The sequence below is a fragment of the Canis lupus genome, chromosome 34, assembly GCF_003254725.2.
Source record: "Canis lupus dingo isolate Sandy chromosome 34, ASM325472v2, whole genome shotgun sequence".
Taxonomy (NCBI): Eukaryota; Metazoa; Chordata; class Mammalia; order Carnivora; family Canidae; genus Canis; species Canis lupus.
In genome coordinates this window covers 30,754,688-30,772,942 of record NC_064276.1, presented here as the reverse complement: position 1 = coordinate 30,772,942, position 18,255 = coordinate 30,754,688, and the positions used below count along the sequence as shown (strand labels likewise).

Sequence of the window (18,255 nt, the reverse complement as noted above, 5' to 3'; positions counted from 1 at the left end):
GAAGAGAAAGTCTTGTGTAAAGGAATGAGCTAATAAAGAAGAATACTGATCATATTTACATTAATAAGCATTGATTATTGGCCAGGCAATTTCCAGAAAGCTATATGTGTATTACCTAATTAGTAATGATATAGGTCATTAAATCTTTGCCTTAATTTCAAGAAATAGGTATCATAGTGTTTTCACTTTATAGATGATAATAAAAAATGGAAAAGGCAGAAGAGTAGTTTTCCTGTTGTGACAACTTTAAGTAGTTTAAAATTTTAATTTGGCTACTTTCCAATTTTAATTGTTTGTGCTTTAGATGAGCGCTTCCAAAACCTCAGGGTACACCTGAATCATCTGGGGATCTTATTAAAATGCAGGTTCTGATTACCAGGTGGGATCTGAGATTCTGTATGCAAACACACTCCCCCAGACTGTACTTTGAAAAACAAAGCTTTTTGGATTACTGATTTTTCCATCAAAGTGTCATTCGTAAAGGGCTGACTTTATAACAGTTGAAAATTAACTGAGTATTAACATTTAGTTTATTAAATAAATGTTGATGACCAGATATATTCCTAAATCAAAAGACTGTTTTCACAAAGGCAAATGTTCAATGTAGACAGAAAAATTTAAGAGGACATAACTCCATTTCCCCCTCCCTTGGTATGTTTTATATGTACAAAAAGTACACTGGCATATGTACCCTATCTCAATAAAAATGGTCATTGTTTATAAAACATTTACTATGTGCCTCAGACTATTCTAAGAGCTTTAAGTAAGTATATTATTTTATTCAGTGCTGTAAGTAATATGAACTGCTATTATTATCCGAATTTTATAGAGAGAGGAATAGAAGCAACAACAGTTTAACTGCCCAATGTTGCAAGCACTGACTAATTTCAGGGTTTTCTGATTCAATCTTAATTTTGCATTTCATGTCATCTCTCTGAATTTTGCCTTATACCACTCTCACTGTGTATTCGTGCTCTGTACTTTGCCTCCGATGTGAAGCCTAGAGATCCTGCAGAATTAGTATCCAGGCTTGGAGGTCAAGGTGAGGGTTTTACAGTGTAGATTCAGACAAAGAAAAGAACTAGCATTCTGCAGGAACAGAATCAAAGTCATAGGCTCAGACAGGATTATGTCCTATCTAAGGTGACAGCTAAGAATGCCTTGGCAAAGGTTCAAAGAAGCAAAAATAAAAATAAAAATAAAAGAATGAGTGACAGAAACAGAATATGGCCGAATCCAGAGTGCAGAAAGGTCGAGTACATGAAGTTGGTTATAATAAGAATCAAGACACAAATAATAGAGTATCGGTGGCCCGTGTGAACTGGCTGCTGACTCTGTAATCCAACAGCACACCTGATGATTGATAACAGACTATAAAAGAATAGATAATTATGAACTCTGTACTTCATGACTATGAATCTGGCTTTCTATCCTATCAATATCTCCAGGGACTGGCTTGACGTTCTGGCTTTATACAAATGCTGGTCAATGTTCCCAATCAGACACTGCCCTATGAACTACTGAGTTGGTTCTAGCCTTGTCTTAGCTCTCTACAATCACGAATTTAGTGGCTTTAAATGCTAAACAATGTATTACTTTACAGTTTTATAGGTCAGAACTCTGGTGGGATCTAGAGTCAGATTCCTTTTTCTTGCTCATTCAGGTTGTTAGCAGAGTTCAGTTCCCTTCAGTTGTAGAATTAAGGTATCAATTGCTTTGCTGTTTGTCAGCGGAGGGCCATTCCAAGCTTCTGGAGATTACCTGCATTCCTTGGCGCATAGCCACTGTCTTTCATCTTCAAAGCCAGTAACAGCAGATAGAATTAGTCTCATGCCTCTTCTTTTGTCCTAGCTCTGTCTCTCTATATACCTGGACCTTGCCAGGAAAAAGTGTTGCTTTTAAGGACTTAATGTGATTAGATTGGGCCCACCTGAGTAATCCAGGCTACCCTCCCCATTCCAAGGTCTGTAATCTTAATCACACCTGCAAAACTCCCTTTTTACTGTACAAGTTCGTGTATTCATAGGTTGCAAGAATTAAGACATGAACATTTTTGGGAGACAATTATTCTAACAGAAGCCTACTATGTAACATTGGCTTATTTTAGTTGGGTTTATTAGTTGCAAAAAGAGAATAAACTAGGTACATTGGAGTAGGAATTCATTAGATGAGATAAACTAGACCTCGGAAGTCCCAGGAGGGCCAGACAACTGAGTTTATAGAGTAAGCCAACAGAAACAATATCCAAACCACACCACCAAACTACTCACAGGTCTGATTCTAACAGAGGCATTTTAAACCATGAACATGAATTCTTACCCTTGGCAATCCTGTCACAGGTGCTTCTCAGACTCAATGTCTTTGCCAAACCCTGCCATACTCACCAGGTATGATTTCCTTCAAAAAAAAAAAAAAAAAAAAAAGTCTACTTTTTCCCTGCTGAACTGAAGCATTGTGGAGATATATTTCACTAGGGGCATCTTGGTCAAATGTCTGTCTCTTAGCAGCCAAGAAGGTGGGGAAATTCAATCTTCTAATCTTTGGTATCAGTTGTGCCAAGTATGGGGGGGGGGGGAACCTGGGCCACAAATATGACCCTACCCTACATACTACAATGATCCTTTTTCTCAGATGAAGCCTAAAAGGGATAACATTGATACCTCCAAGGTAAAATGAAAATGTTTATCAAGGCCCAAAAATGCCTAAGGAGAATTCCATCTACACTGTGCTAATAATTAATCATGGTTGTGGTTTGAAAAGATCCCATCATCTAAAGAATCAAAAAAAAATCATAGAATCATAAAAGTTAAGTCACAAATTTTTTTTTTTAATTTTTTTTTTTTTTATTTATTTATGATAGGCAAACAGTGAGAGAGAGAGAGGCAGAGACACAGGCAGAGGGAGAAGCAGGCTCCATACACCGGGAGCCTGACGTGGGATTTGATCCTGGGTCTCCAGGATCGCGCCCTGGGCCAAAGGCAGGCGCTAAACCGCTGCGCCACACAGGGATCCCAAGTCACAAATATTTAAGAGCTCCTATAATTCTGAAACAGAGATAATTTTGATGTTTTTTATATTTCTAGGATTTCACATTATTCAGGATGTTTTCCCCCCAGTTGCAGTACTCTAAAGCCTGGATTAAGTGGCACGAACATATTTAGCTTACAAATCACATTAATCCCACTAATATTTTCTACCACATTTGATGTTTATAAATACTATGAGCAATAAAATACTTATCATCATTTTTATTTTACTGCAGAATATGCACATAAGTGTATAAGTTGAGAATACCCAGGTCTGAATTCCCTCTGTAAGTCATTTTCCTCACCTCAAATTGGGAACTCCGTATCTATTTCATAAAATTGTTTTAATAATTAAAAGAGAACATATGTACATAATTTGAGTGCCATTAATTTAATATAAATTCAGAAACAAGAAGGAGTTTCAAAAACATCTAAGATAACTCATTAATGGCAGATCAATTGATCAATTGATGATTCAGGGTTGGAGATGGGCAAGGGCTGAGATTAGCTCACATTTGGTGCAAAATTTTCCCTTCAGACAGGACAGGCATTTTTCACTAGAGTTAGAATACAAACTCTGTGGGAAAAGAAAGTTTCCTTGGAAAATCTCATTTTCCCTCTGAGAATTAAATCAGTTGCCCTAGCCATGAACTATCTGGAATCCTGATATGCCATATAAACTGTAACTTAAAGGCATTTCCATATAAAGCAAACCATGAAATCATCTCACAAGAACAGACCAAGTGACTTGGTCAAGCTACTCAATATAACATAGCTTATTCAATGGTGATGTTTGAATTCACTAAGAAATACATCTGTGAATTTGATGCTTGTAACCTGTCACTTACAAATTCAAAATAGTCCCTAAAGCACTGCGCATGGAGTGAGCAGTTTAGGCCTGAATTCTCTTCCTTTCCAGTTACTAGCTGTGGGCCCATGTCAACCTTCAGTGAAGGTGCAATTTTTTTATTTCGAGATTGCCTTCTGTCTTATCTAGGGGTAGGGGCTATATCATTCACAAAGCATATATCATCTCAGTCTTCACAGAGTGCATCATCCTGAGGATGCAGCTATTCAACAACTCATTACACAATTATTCAATTATAGTTTGAATTAAAGCTACTAAAATTAAATAATACATTCTCTACAACAAATCTATTCCCAGCTGCAAAATCTGGAAAATACGATTTTCCCCAAAGGAAATCATGTCCTAGGCCGCTCATTGTAAAAGGAATAAAGTAGAAACTATAGTTTCAAAGTATATGTAGTATATTAAATTCAGAGGTGGTTTAAGGATGCCAAGTAATGATGAAATAACTTACTTTCCAATATTTTACTAGTGAGTCCTTTTCTTTAATATCACTTTTATTTTGAATGTAGCTTCTTTCAATTTCTCCTAGCTGGGTCAGAATTTATTCCATGCTGCATCACTACGTGACCTAAAACAATAGCTTCATTGAGAATGTGCAGTAAAAACTGCTATCTGATCAGCAGTGATCTATGAGAGCTGGACTCATAGTGTTATTGCTGGTGTTTCAAAGTTGAGTGCATCAATACTGATATATTCCAAAGAGCACAAGCCAATTAAACCTTTGGTGAATTTTATCCTATTTTGTGTGCTATGGATTCCATTCTTTTTCCAATGTCTTAAATCAGGGTCAGCCTAAAGCAAAACCATAGCAAATCTCTTGTCTTTGCTTCTGTCTCACTCCCTATTGAGGGCTGCCCTTTTCTCCTACCCTTCTCCTGCTACCATTCTGTGCCTCAGTGCTACACCCTGAGACCTTGCTCTCAGCTGTTTGATGTGTGATGGTTTGACCCCCATATGCTGAGAGCACACAGCAAGCCATGAAACAGTCTTGGATAAGGGGCAGGACATGACTCCAAGGGTTCATGCTTTCCGGACACCACTGAAGTCTCTGTGTGAGTTGGCCACAGATACTCCCATAAGATCTCCAGCATTGGGGCACCTGGGTGGCTCAGTCAGTTAGGCATCTGCCTTTGGCTCAGGTTATGATCCCAGGGTGGGATCGAACCCTGCTGAGCACAGAGCCTACTTTTCCCTCTCCTTCTCGCTCTCTCTGTCTCTCTTTCTCTCAAACAAATAAATAAAATCTTAATTAAAAAAAAAAAAAAAAAAAGATCCCCAGCATTGGTTCTGCTTGCTTGGATTGCATTGTTTTAATTTCTCAATTGTTAATATATATCTCTTTTATCTACCTATCTTTAAGACAGCACTGCAACTTAAGATGCTGGAAGTTAACACTCTTAAATAAATAAGGTTTAGGATGACATCTCAATAGCTAAATTTGGATACTTTTGCAAAAGTAAATATGATTACTTATACTCCATTTAGAGTACTTCCACTAACTCAAGTTTTATTTTATGGCCTAGAACATTAATCAGTATACCCCAAATTTGTATTTATTAAAAAATAAGTTATCTGAAAACCTTTTGGGAAATTTTAATCTTTTAACTTTATTATGAGATTTTAGCTAAGTCCCTGAGTAAGAATGCCTGCTTCTTTCAAATTAAGCTGCTATTGTAAAAATCTAATCATTCATGTCATCACTTGTACTGATTCAACACATTAAAACTATAGTTCTCTGGCACTGACACCAAGAATCATATGCTCCTCTTTAACACCACAGCGTCTCCTTTTGAAGCTGTTACAATATTACTGGAAATGATTTAGCTTCTCTATGTGATACATTTTCATTAAAAATATCTCATTTGGAATAAATCATAGGGATTCAGCTGATGTCTGCAAAAGACAATAATGCACACAGCCAATGAGCATTAATATTATTTTTAATGCAGGGTGTTTTACTTTGCTGACAAAAACTTCCATTTATATTAAAGAAAAAGTGCATTATTATTTAGTGTCATAAATATTTTGCATAATTGAAGATGTTAAACACACCTTTATTTTAAAGGAATAAAACACTTGGCACTTGTGATTTTCTTAAGCATTCAAAATGGAATGCTTTTTCAAAATGGAAAACTGATTTAAGATTCAGCAAGCTACAAGAGAACAGGGTTAGCTTTATAAGGACATGTGAGAAAAAGTATTTTTTTTCACAACCTGGGATTACACAGAACTATTACACATACTTATTTAATTGCTGCAGATATTAGAGAAAAACAGTTAAAAGAGTTTTCTGTCACAGTAATCATTAATGATGAAATCTTCATCTGCTTAGCAATGGGAGTCTGTCCAATTAGTTTCTATGTCTCTCAAGTTCTGCATAAATATGATAAAATTTGCTTGTTTCCATCGTGATTTTTCTGAGGCTCTCTTTCCTGGGCGAATCTCCAGATTGGCAAACTCAAGCAGATTTTAAAATATCCTTTCCATATATCACCCACACTTGTCCTGCTTGCGGATGGATTGACGTCTAAGCTCAGAGGGTTGTAACTAAGCTGCTTTTCTCGGCAGAAAAGTTCATTTTGCTTCAGCTGTTGCAGATACATCCCTTACCTCCTACTAATTCAGTGTTTTCCAATTGTTCCAGTTGGCCTCCAACTGCTCAGGCTCACTGTTCAAGGGTCAGTGAAGAATGCCTCTTTTTCAGAGGGCAGGTCCAAAATCATTCTTCTCTCTTGACACATTACATAACTTGTCTACATGGATAAGGTATGATAATGTATTTTATTTGTCATTTCAGCTAAGACAGGGAACAATTGGTTGGTTGAGTTAAGGTGGTTTTTTTTTTTAGAAATTCAGACACTTAATTTCTTATTAAATCCTTGTAATAAAGCGTGAATAATTTTAAAAGATAAGTAAATTTTAAAATTTACTCAAAGACCTCTCTCTCTCCAGTCCTTGCACTTTAGTTCTTTTCTAAGAGCAAAGGTTTTTAGAAGAGCATAGAGCAGGAAAAGAGAATTTCCAAATAGAAATTAAACATTGGTTTTCAAATCCAACGATATCTGTCCCGTATAAAAAGCAACCTAATGTATTTCCTTTGGGCCTAATTTTGACGATTAACACACCACTAATGAGGCCCATGTCATAGAATCATAGAAGTTCAAATAGACCTAGAGGAAGGGATCCCTGGGTGGCGCAGCGGTTTGGCGCCTGCCTTTGGCCCAGGGCGCGATCCTGGAGACCCGGGATCGAATCCCACATCGGGCATCCCGGTGCATGGAGCCTGCTTATCCCTCTGCCTATGTCTCTGCCTCTCTCTCTCTCTCTATCATAAATAAGTGAAAATTGAAAAAAAAAAAGACTAGACCTAGAGGAAATCTTCAAATTTTTCTAGGTCAAAACCCCAACTTACCCACTTTAAAGGACAGGGAAATGATTCTCATCAAGTAAAGTGACTTGGCTAAAGCTAAATGGCTACTTACAAAGAAGAAATTAAACCCTAGGCCCCTGACTTCTTTGCTACTGCACTTTCTTCCAAGAATGATTATTATAACCTATACAATCCCTCATACTGAAAATCAACCCCATGAATATGTCCTTTAACAGTAGATCAATACCATCATCTTCATATTTATTTATTTATTTATTTACTTATTTTTAAATAAATTTTTATTTATTTATGATAGTCACACAGGGAGAGAGAGAGAGAGGCAGAGACACAGGGAGAGGGAGAAGCAGGCTCCATGCACCGGGAGCCCAACGTGGGATTTGATCCCAGGTCTCCAGGATCACGCCCTGGGCCAAAGGCAGGCGCCAAACCACTGCGCCACCCAGGGATCCCCATCATTTTAATATTTAAATATCAAACTGCCTTCCTCAAAAATTGATCAAGCATCACACTGAAACATGATTTTCTAAGTGATCACTAAATCACATCTAATAACCATCCACTGTTCTATGTTCATGGACAAAACAAGAAAAGCAGTGAAACAGTATTTGTACAGTCATAAGTCTCTGACAAATGTGCATGAAAATGGCTTAAACGTGTATTTACCTGTTTTAAATAGTAAGTAGTTAGGTGTTCAAAGTATATTTACTCTACAGAAGAATATAATGGTTGAAAAGACAATTATGGAAGCCAGAGTGAGTGGGGTCAGATTTCAGTTTCCTCCTATGTGAGATGGGGTAATAAAAATACCTACCTTGTGGGATTGTCTGGGGGTTAAACATATGTTTAATATGCCAATGTTAATAAAACATAAGTTAACATGCCTATGCTGTTGACATTGCTGTCATCGCCTTCATTATGATTATTTTCTTCAAAGATTTGTGATAATAAATTATTTTAAAAATCATGGCTATATTTTGTTCATAATAGTCTGTTCTCTATAAAGAATACATTCCTTTTCATAAAACATTTACTAGAAAATTGCATCTGAGGCGTTTTCTGAATTGAATTTAGATCCATGAGCAATAAGATTTCAACATTAAAAATGTATTGTATATAAATGACTTTATACTGAGTTCCAACTAAAACTAATTGCAGATTAAGGTGTTAAAAATGTAAAGTTAAAAAGTTATCTCATATATATCCTCTATTCTTCAGTCGATTTCATATTCTCTTCCTCAGTTTACTTGTATGGAGAAATAGTGTATTAGAGAAGATGACCCCTAAAAAACCTCTAGTCTTAAAGCTCTATGATTATAATTTTTTATTCTCTCATTTTCAAAGGGAGCTTTTGTAATCTCAGTACTAAGTAACCAACTACCCCAATTCTGGCTAAGAAGGATTTAGCTTCAAATAATAGGCTGATCATCTTTTAGATTATCTGTGATATTTTTACATCTTTCTGAAAGTTTTGGAGACCTAAGTCTTCAAAAAGAACACTGAAGTAATTTGCCATAAGGAATAGCTCTGTTGAAAGTAAAACATAGGGAACCTGCATAAAAACTAAGTAAATTTAGAATTCTAAAACTTGTTTTAAAATAGAGTATGAACTAAATATGGGTGTAAAATTCATAGGAAACAATGTTTACCATGAGATAAGTTGAAAGTGTCAAGATTTTTTTTTTTTAAGTGCATATACAACAACCTTCACAACAAATGACTAGAATTTATTGGTTGGAAAAGAAATGCTAGATGGAGATGCTACTTGTATGTAGGCAGTTTCCTAGAATATATAAAGGACAGCCTAAATGTAGAATTGTAGTAGATGTTGTTTTCCTACTCAAATCCCTTGAGATTGCTTTTACTACTTCCCAAGGGTGCTTCTACCTAGGCCTCACACTGACTGACATTTTCTGGAGGTTTCACTTAGGTTTAGAATCCATCTCTCACTGTAGTAGCTCGAATTCTATAGAGAAACAGAACCAATAAGGGAAAAAAAGAGAGATAAAGAGAATGATATATATATAGAGAGACACATATAAACTAAGATTTCATAAGGAATTGGCTCAAGCAATTATGGAAGCTGAAAAGTCCCATGATTTGCAGTTTGGCTAGCTGAAGATCCAAGCATATTGATGGTGTAGTTCCAGTCTTAGTCTGAAGTCCTGAGAACCAAGAAAGCCAATGATATAGTTCAGTCTGAGGACTGGCAGGCTTGAGATCCAGGAAGAAATCAAAGTTTCCATTCAAGGTTGAAGGTGGGAAAAAACTGGATGTTCCTACTGGAAGTCATACAGGAGGAGTTCCTCCTTATTCATGGGAAGGTGAGTCTTTTTGTTCTATTTAGGCCTTCAACTAATTGGATGAGGTTCACCCATGATAGGGAGGGCAATCTGATTTACTCTACTGATACTTAAGTAAATCTCACCCACAAAGATCCAGAATAATGTTTGGCCAAATGTCTGGGGGCTTGTGGCTCAGTCAAGTTGACATATACAATAAACCATCACACTTACTTTCCTAAAAATAGCTAGGAGTTAACTGGGGCATCCTACCCTCCCTCTGCCTTGCAAGTCACAGTTGATGATAAGCTGAGGTGTTGGAGATATACAAAAGCCCTGGTTCCTGATCCCAAATGATGACAGACCATCTTGACATTTATTTCTTAAAGCTCCTAGGGGATTAGAGAATCTAGACTTTATCTGGAACCACATCTTATATAGTGCCTTCTCCTTTTCTAAACTGCTTCTCTCATTTCCTTACTGATTTCTCCTAAAAACAATTCCTTAATAAATCAAAAACATAAAATTTCCCATTGCAGGTCAGCTTTTAGGGAACCAGACATTAATAACAGCTTTGCAGCCTTTAGGGAAACCTTGAGGGAAAACTGAGAAAGTAGATGGAGTATCTAAACTTTTTTCAACTTCTCACCCAGTATTCACCTCCCAATTTTTGTATTTATAAACCTTAATTATGAATATATATTACAGAAAAACAAATTAATGTTCACGGAAGTATGACAACTATTTATACAAATTAATATCTAGTATTTTTTAATTAATATCTAGTATTTTTTAAATATTTATTTATTTATTTGAGGGGAGGTGGAGAGAGAATGCATGAGGGGAGGGGCAAATGGAGAAAATCTTTCAAGCTGACTGCACACTAAATGGGGAGCACGATGACAAGGGGTTTGATCCCATTACCCATAAGATCATGACCTGAGCTGGAGCCAAGAGTTGGATGCTTAACTTACTGAGCCACCCAGGGGCTCCTAATATCTAATGCTGATAAACTATTTTGTAGTTATACTTCTCTTCTGTTTTATTTATAGATTTTTCTAAAAGTGGAAGACCATTAAAAAGCCCTTAAAATCTAAGATTATGTGAACAAGGATCATATGCAGAATCAAGTTGTGTAGTTGGATCAATAGGGAAAGAAATAAAATCTGACATTCTTTAAATATTACCATTTAAAGAAGAATCTTCTAAGTCTAAATTCAAATGATCTTTATAATCTCCTGTCTTCTGCTATGTCATGTTTATCTCATGCTGCCTCTCATATCCAATGTCATCTACTTTGTTTCCCTTTTTCACTTTGCTGAAGTAACTTTCTTTCCTGATAATGTTTTTAGTTATTTAACATTCCACAACCATGTCCATTCAAAGTGGAAAAGAGCAACACTTTCAAACTCATTTTATGAGGCCAGCATTTCCCTGGTACCAAAGTCAGACAAAGATACCACCAGAAATCCCTCAGCAAAATACTAGCAGACCACATTCAACAGCATATTAAAAGGATCATACAATATAACCAAGTGAGATTTTTCCCTGGGACATAAGGATGGCTCAACATATGAAAGTCAATTAATATGATATATCACATTAATGGAATTGATAAAAATCACATGATCATTTCAAAAGATGCAGACAAAGCATCCGACAAAACTCAGTACCCTTTCATAATAAAAACTCTCAACAAACTACAAATAAATAGAAATTATCCCACCATAGTAAAGGCATATATAAAACCCCCATAGCAAATACATACACAAAAGTAAAAAACTGAAAGCTCTTCCTCTAAGATTGAGATCAAGGCAAGGATGCTTGTTTTCACCACTTCTATCGTTCAGAGTCCTGGAAGTTTAGCCAAAACAAGTAGGCAAGAAATAGAGATAAAAGGCATACAACTCAGAAAGGAAGAAGTAAAATTTCCCTGTTTTCACATCAAATGGTGTTTTATAAAGAAAACCCTAAGGACTACACACACACAAACTGTTAAACACAATAAACAAATTCTGTAAAGTTTCAGGATATAAAGTTAATATACAAAAACTAGTTGCATTTCCATATACTAATAATGAACTATCTGAAAAGGAAATTAAGGAAAATAACTCATTTACAATACTACCAAAAAGAATAAAATACTTAGGAACAAACTTAATGAGGAAGGTGAATGGTTTATATGATAAAAGCTAAAAAACATTGATAAAAGCAATTTAAGAAGATAAAAACGAATGGAAAGACATCATGTATTCATGGGTTGGAACACTTGTCATTAAAATGCTCATACCACCCAAGGCAATCTACAGATTCAGTAAAATTCCTATCAAAATCTTGAAAAGTTTTTACATAAATAGAAAAAAAATACAAAAATGCATATAGAACCACAAAAGACCCTTAATAGCCAAAAACAATCTTGAAAAAGAACAAAGCTAGAGGCATCACACTTACTGGTTTCAAAATATGCAACAAAGCTACAGTAATTAAAATAGCATGGTGCTGGCATAAAGACAGACATATAAACCAACAGAACAAAATAGAGCCCAGAAATAAATACATGTATATGAGGTCAACTGACCTTCGACAAGGGTATGAGGAATATACATGAGGAAAGGATAGTCTCTTCAACAAATGGTGCCATGGGAACTAGATATCCACACACAAAAGAATGAAATTGACCTGTATCTTATGCCATACACCAATATAAATTCAAAGTGGATTAAAGACTTAAACATAAGACCTCAAACTGTAGAACTTTTAGAAGGAAACATAGAGAAAAAGCTTAATGACATGGTTCTCGGCAATTATTTCATCAATATGACACCAAAACCATAGGCAACAAAAGCAAAAATAGATAAGAGAGCAAACATCAAACTAAAAAATTTCTGTGCAGCAAAGGAAATAATCAGCAGAGTGAAAAGGCAACTTATAGAATGGGACAAAATATTTGCAAACCGTATCAGATAACTGATATTGGATATCAATTAATATCCAAAATATATAAGGAAATCATACAACTCAACAGCAAAAAACCCCAACATCTTACTTTAAAGTGGGCTAGAGACTTGAAATAGACATTTCTCCAAAGATGATATACAAATGGCCTACAGGTATGTGAAAAGATAACATCATTAATCATCATAGAAATGTAAATTCAAATAAAAACCACAATGATTTTCCCTATGTTAGGATGGCTGTTATAAAAAACACATATACAAGTGCAGGTAGGATGTGGAGGAATTGGAACCCCTGTGCACTGTCGGTAGGAGTGAACAATGTTGCAGTTGCTATGAAAAACAGTGTAGTGATTCTTCAAAAATTAAAAATAGAACATCATACCATCCAGCAATTCCACTTCTGGGTATTTATCCAAAAGGAATGAAATCAGTATCCAGAAGAGCTATCAGCACTCCAATGTTCATTGAAAATAGTCAAAATGTGGAAACAACTTAAATGCCCATCAAAGGATGAATGGATAAAGAAAATGTGGTAGATACATACAATGGAATATTGTTCATCTTTAAAAATGAAAGAAATCTTGCAATATATGAAACATGGATAAACCTGGAGGACATTATGTGAAGTAAAATAAGCCAGTAATAAGAAAAACAGTGTATGATTCCATTCATATTAGATATCTAAAATAGTCAAACTTATAGGAGCAAAGAGTGGAATGGGGGTTGCCAGTAACTGGAGGGAGGCAAATCAATGGACATAAAATTTCAATTATGCAAGGTGAGATCTGCTGTACAGCATTGTCCCTATAGTTAACGATGCTGTATTACACATATAAAAAGTTGCTAAGGGGTACATTTCATGTTGTGTTCTTACTACAATAAAATAAAACTAAAGACAGTGGAAGAACCACATACAGTATCATAGAAACCAGTAAGACTATCAGGTCAGAAGTTTGCTAAACATAAGGTACACTCTAGTCCAGTATATCTCAAAGTGTGACCCACAGTACAGTAAATCCCTCAAGAAGTCTCATAAAAAAGAAACATTTTCTTCGGGTTGAAACAGATTAGGGAAATACTGCTTAGTGTACTTCCATTTTTAGAAAGTCACATTGCACACTGGCATATTAAATATTCTAAGCTGCTTTATATTTAAAATAAAGCAAATCAAAACCAAATGAAAAACAAACAACAAAACTTTAACTTCAACTTTAACCAACCATTACCTACATTGGACCTGGGACATTATTTTCAACTAATACGTATTTACAAAAGGAACAGTTTTGGCTATAAAGTTTTGGGTAATAAGCAAATTGAGTAATAATTTTTAGTTTTATACTAAAGAACTAAAAATGATTAATTAAGGATTATAGTATAACCATTTGTTTTTAGATAAGAAGGCCTACTAATAATTAGGACTAGAATCTCCTTGATTCAAAGAACTAATTTAACAAAACAGTAGACAGGACTTGTTCTCAGGTAGTTTTAACATTAGGTAAGGCAAATTCATAAAGCCAAAAAGTTTTTTTCTTTTAGTACGTACTTGCTTCAAATAATTGGGTATTCCACACAGTATATACTATTTTTAATTTTTTAAAGATTTTATTTATTCTTGAGAGATGCACAGAGAGAGTCAGAGACATAGGTAGAGGCCTAAGCAGGCTCCCTGCAGAGAGCCTGATTCAGGATTTGAACCCAGGACCCTATGATCACAACCTTAGCCAAAGGCAGACCCTCAACCACTGAGCCACCTAGGAACCCCGGTGTACTATTTTCAGACATTAATTTCATGAAATGAAGTAATGGTGTTTCTGGCTTTTAAATAATTATTTAAACACAAAAATTTCTTAAATAACAGTAATTTCTGATGCCTTAAAAAACCCTATTTTATTTTTAAAAAGGCAGAAGACCAATATGCAATCATATTTCCTCAGTTAATTTTGTATTTTCAGAAAACTCACTTGACCTTGGACAATTTAGCACGTACATTTATTAAAAGATAATACTTGCTTTATGCATCTTCAGAATTATTGCTGAATCAAATAAAATACAGAATATATTACTGAAAAGTATTCTAAAATTCAGTATAATGGAAAAAGAGCACATTTAAATTGTGGCTTTCAAGCTAGTGAATGGAAGAAGATAAATCCAATATGGGGTTAATCCCCAAAATATATAAGGAACTTATGTAACTTAACACCAAAAAAAAAAAAAAACCCCAAACAATCTGATTAAAAAATGGGCAGAGGACCTAAACAGACATTTTTCCAAATATATACAGATGGCCAACGCACACATGAAAAGATGCTCAGCATCACTAATCATCAGAGAAATGCAAATCAAAACTATAACTAGATATCACTTCACATCAATCAGAATGGCTAAAATCAGAAACACAAGAAACAAGTATTGGCAAAGATGTGGAGAAAAAGGAACCATATAAACTGTTGGTGGGAATGTAAATTTGTGCAACCACTGCGGAAAACAATATGGAAGTTCCTTGAAAAATTAAAAATAAAAATACCATACATTCTAATAGTTCCACTAGTGGACATTCACCCAAAGAAAATGAAAACACTAATTTGAAAAGATTTATGCACCCCTACATTTATTGTGGCATTATTTACAATATTCAAGATATGGAAGCAACTCAAGTGTCCATGATAGACAAGTGGATAAAGAAGATATAGTATATATTTACATATATTTTGGAATATATATTCTTTCCCTGCTAAGGTTTATATTCCAGTGCAGGAAATATAGAGATCCTATCTTCTTGATAAAGATTTTGAGAAAGAAATAGGAAAATAAAAATATGAAAAAAAGAAAATATGTAGCACATTGCCTGGCATGAAGTTGATGTTCATTAAATGGTAACTAAAAAGCAATTTTTGTATAAATTAGGCATATTTCATTATCAAGAGGAAATTTTACTGCTAATACTGATGTACACGCAAGATGAATAGTTTTATTAGTCATGAATTTAACACTGTATTTATTCAAATGTTATTAAGATTATTGGTGTAAAGCAGGGAGCTATTAGGTGAATTCATCAAAAACCATGTAACATTTTGAAGTTATAAAAAAATAAAGTCTTTTACCAACTGAGAACTTTGTGAATGGCAGCCTTTTTCTCACTATAGGGTTGGTGAATAATGACTGAGCGGAATGCATGGTGAGATCAACCATCCGCAGCAATGCAGGCAACATAACACTGCATCCAGGAACATACCAGTTCTGCAGAGCAAATTATTAAGAAAATGTGTTTCTGGTAGAAATTTTATTTGTATTGTCCAAGACACTGAAAAAGACCACTTTCCAAACATAGGCTGTTTAATTCCAGCTCTCCACAGGTGGAGGGAAAGCCCTGAATTACAGAATTTTCAAATTTCTGTGGTGTTCTGATTTTGTACTGTTCAATTATTCTAATGACTTACTTATTCAGCATTGCCAGGGAATGAAGCAAAATTATTACTGAAATGTAGATACACTTAAGAAAATATTTCACACATGCAGAAAGATAAAGACTATATAATGAAACATTCATGTATCCATGTCCTAGATAGAAAAATGTTAACTTTCTGCCCTATTTTCTTCAGTTAAGTATATATTAGGTTTTGGAAACTATATTCTCATAAAACAAAATAATTCATTCAAGGACATTGAGTCCCACATAAATTAGTCCTACAAATATATATTTTTTTAAATCAAGAAAAAAATATAACATTTGGAAATATCCTTATTTTGTGTAAAAATAATGTAAGCCTTAAAAAAAAAGGTAATTTCATGTGATATTTACTTTTGCCTATGAGTCAAAAGGATAATAAAAAAGATATATTCTGCATTTTATATATTTGTATGTGCACATATATTTCTTGCTTATGAAATAATCTCTGATACCAACTACCCAGATTTGGGCTAAATCATGCAAAAGAGTGCCCTTCATCCAATACCAGCTGCAGGTTCAAGGGTCTCCAGGTCTCTCACTCTTCTGAATAGTTATCTACAGGTTCAAGGGGTTCCACTACCCCCTCAGATTCAATAATTCACTAGATTGATTCACATAAGTCAGGAAAGTGCTACACTATGATTAGAGGTTTATTATAGCAAAAGGACACAAGTCAGAACTAGCTAAAAAGAAGAGATGCATAGGGTAATAATAAGCTTCCATTGTCCTTTCTTCATGGAATGGGGACATGCCACCCTCCTGGCACATCCATGTGTGACCATATACAGATTACTGCCAAGCAGGGAAGCTCACTTGAGCTTTGGTTCCCGGAGTCTTTATTGTGGTTTCATGACATAGGCGTCATTGGCTATATGGTTAAATACAATCTCCAACCACCCTCTGTTACCCAGAGATTGGGTTGATATCCTGTGGCTTAAAACACCCAACCTTATAATTAGTTAAGTGATTGGTCTTTCTGCCTTGGCCACCCCATATTCTGAGTCATCTCAATAGCACAAACTATGTAAGGGTCCCCCACTAGTCTCCTCCTCAGCATAAATTTATCATCAGGGACCACCATGAATAACAAACATACTTCTATCACTAAGGAAATTGCAAAGATTTAGAGACTTTCCTAGGAATTGGGAACACAGGCCAGACAAATTCTTTATTGGATAGGAGTTTATTTTGGACTTTTTTCTCCAATGAGTATACTCTAAAACATATTATTCTTCAATGCTATGTCTATTATTATTATTACTATTATTATTAATTGAGTATTGAGAAAATCAGAAACACTCACCACTACAAAGGTTATTTGTAGTGGAAAACCTCTGACTACATAGTCCATTGCACCAAGTTTATGATTCGAGATGGTAGAAAAGACAATGTGATGTTCAAGTCAGAGGTCATTGGTCTGAGTTCTGGGTCTGCTATTTAGGATGCTCTTAAATTAAATCATAGTGTTTTGGGGTTTCAATTGACTATTGTGAAATAGAAATAATAACAATGCTTGCTCTGTCTGAATAACAAAGTTGGTTGTGAAGTTTATAAGAAATAGCTAATGGATATAAAAATAAAATTGTAAAACTCTTTATAAATGCTTTCTCACTCTTTTTCCTGTCTAACCTGATGAAATTGATAAAGAACAAAGGGATATGTGGATGCCCTATGACCATAGAATCTGATTGGTTCATTTAAATGTACTCAATTTTTTTAAACAAACCTAACTGGAACATATGATGATCTGCATTTTTATAGTTAAAGGAAGTAAAATTAGAAAGATGAAATACCTTTGCTGAGTACACACAAGTGACTGCTAGAGTCTATTCAGGTTATGCTTTTCAAAATGACCTGTCTAAATGGTGGAGTTGAACTACATAATCCCTAAAATCTATTCCAGCTTTAAAATTCTGACTTCTTTTTCCTCACAAAGGAATTACAGACCATGTGGTCAAAACATACTTGAGAGGAGGGCCAAGGTTCTGGGAGGGGTTAGGAAACCTATAAGGCTCTGAAAGCAAATACTGTAATTGTTTTTTAAAGAAAGCAGATAAAGACTGCTTAAGAGGGTTATGTCACCAGTTGATATGGGCTAAGTTAGGCTAGGTTATATTATGGTAACAAAGTACATTAAAATCTCAATGGCTTAATATAACAAAAACTGATTTTTCACTCCTGCTCCATATAGAACAGAAGGGTTTCCACTCCTATATGTAGTAGCCCAATAAAGCTCAATCTTAATTCGAGCTTTCATGGAAAGGGAAAGTGGAAATCATGTAC

The 18,255-nt window shown here is 35.0% G+C and overlaps 1 long non-coding RNA gene across 3 annotated transcripts in view; it reads right to left on the bottom strand.

Annotated features, from left to right (window-relative positions):
• Positions 1-17,871, bottom strand: part of LOC112645905 (uncharacterized) — a 134,530-nt gene extending 116,659 nt beyond the window's left edge. Inside the window, exons 1-2 of one of the 3 annotated variants that reach the window (XR_004811883.2) lie at positions 17,766-17,870; positions 15,626-15,761 (exon numbers count right to left, since the gene is read on the bottom strand). This is a non-coding gene — a long non-coding RNA (uncharacterized LOC112645905). Of the gene's footprint in view, positions 1-15,625; positions 15,762-17,765 lie in introns of all 3 variants that reach the window. The other 2 variants (XR_007408065.1, XR_003127309.3) reach the window with 2 other exon arrangements.
• Positions 17,872-18,255: the final 384 nt, after the last annotated feature.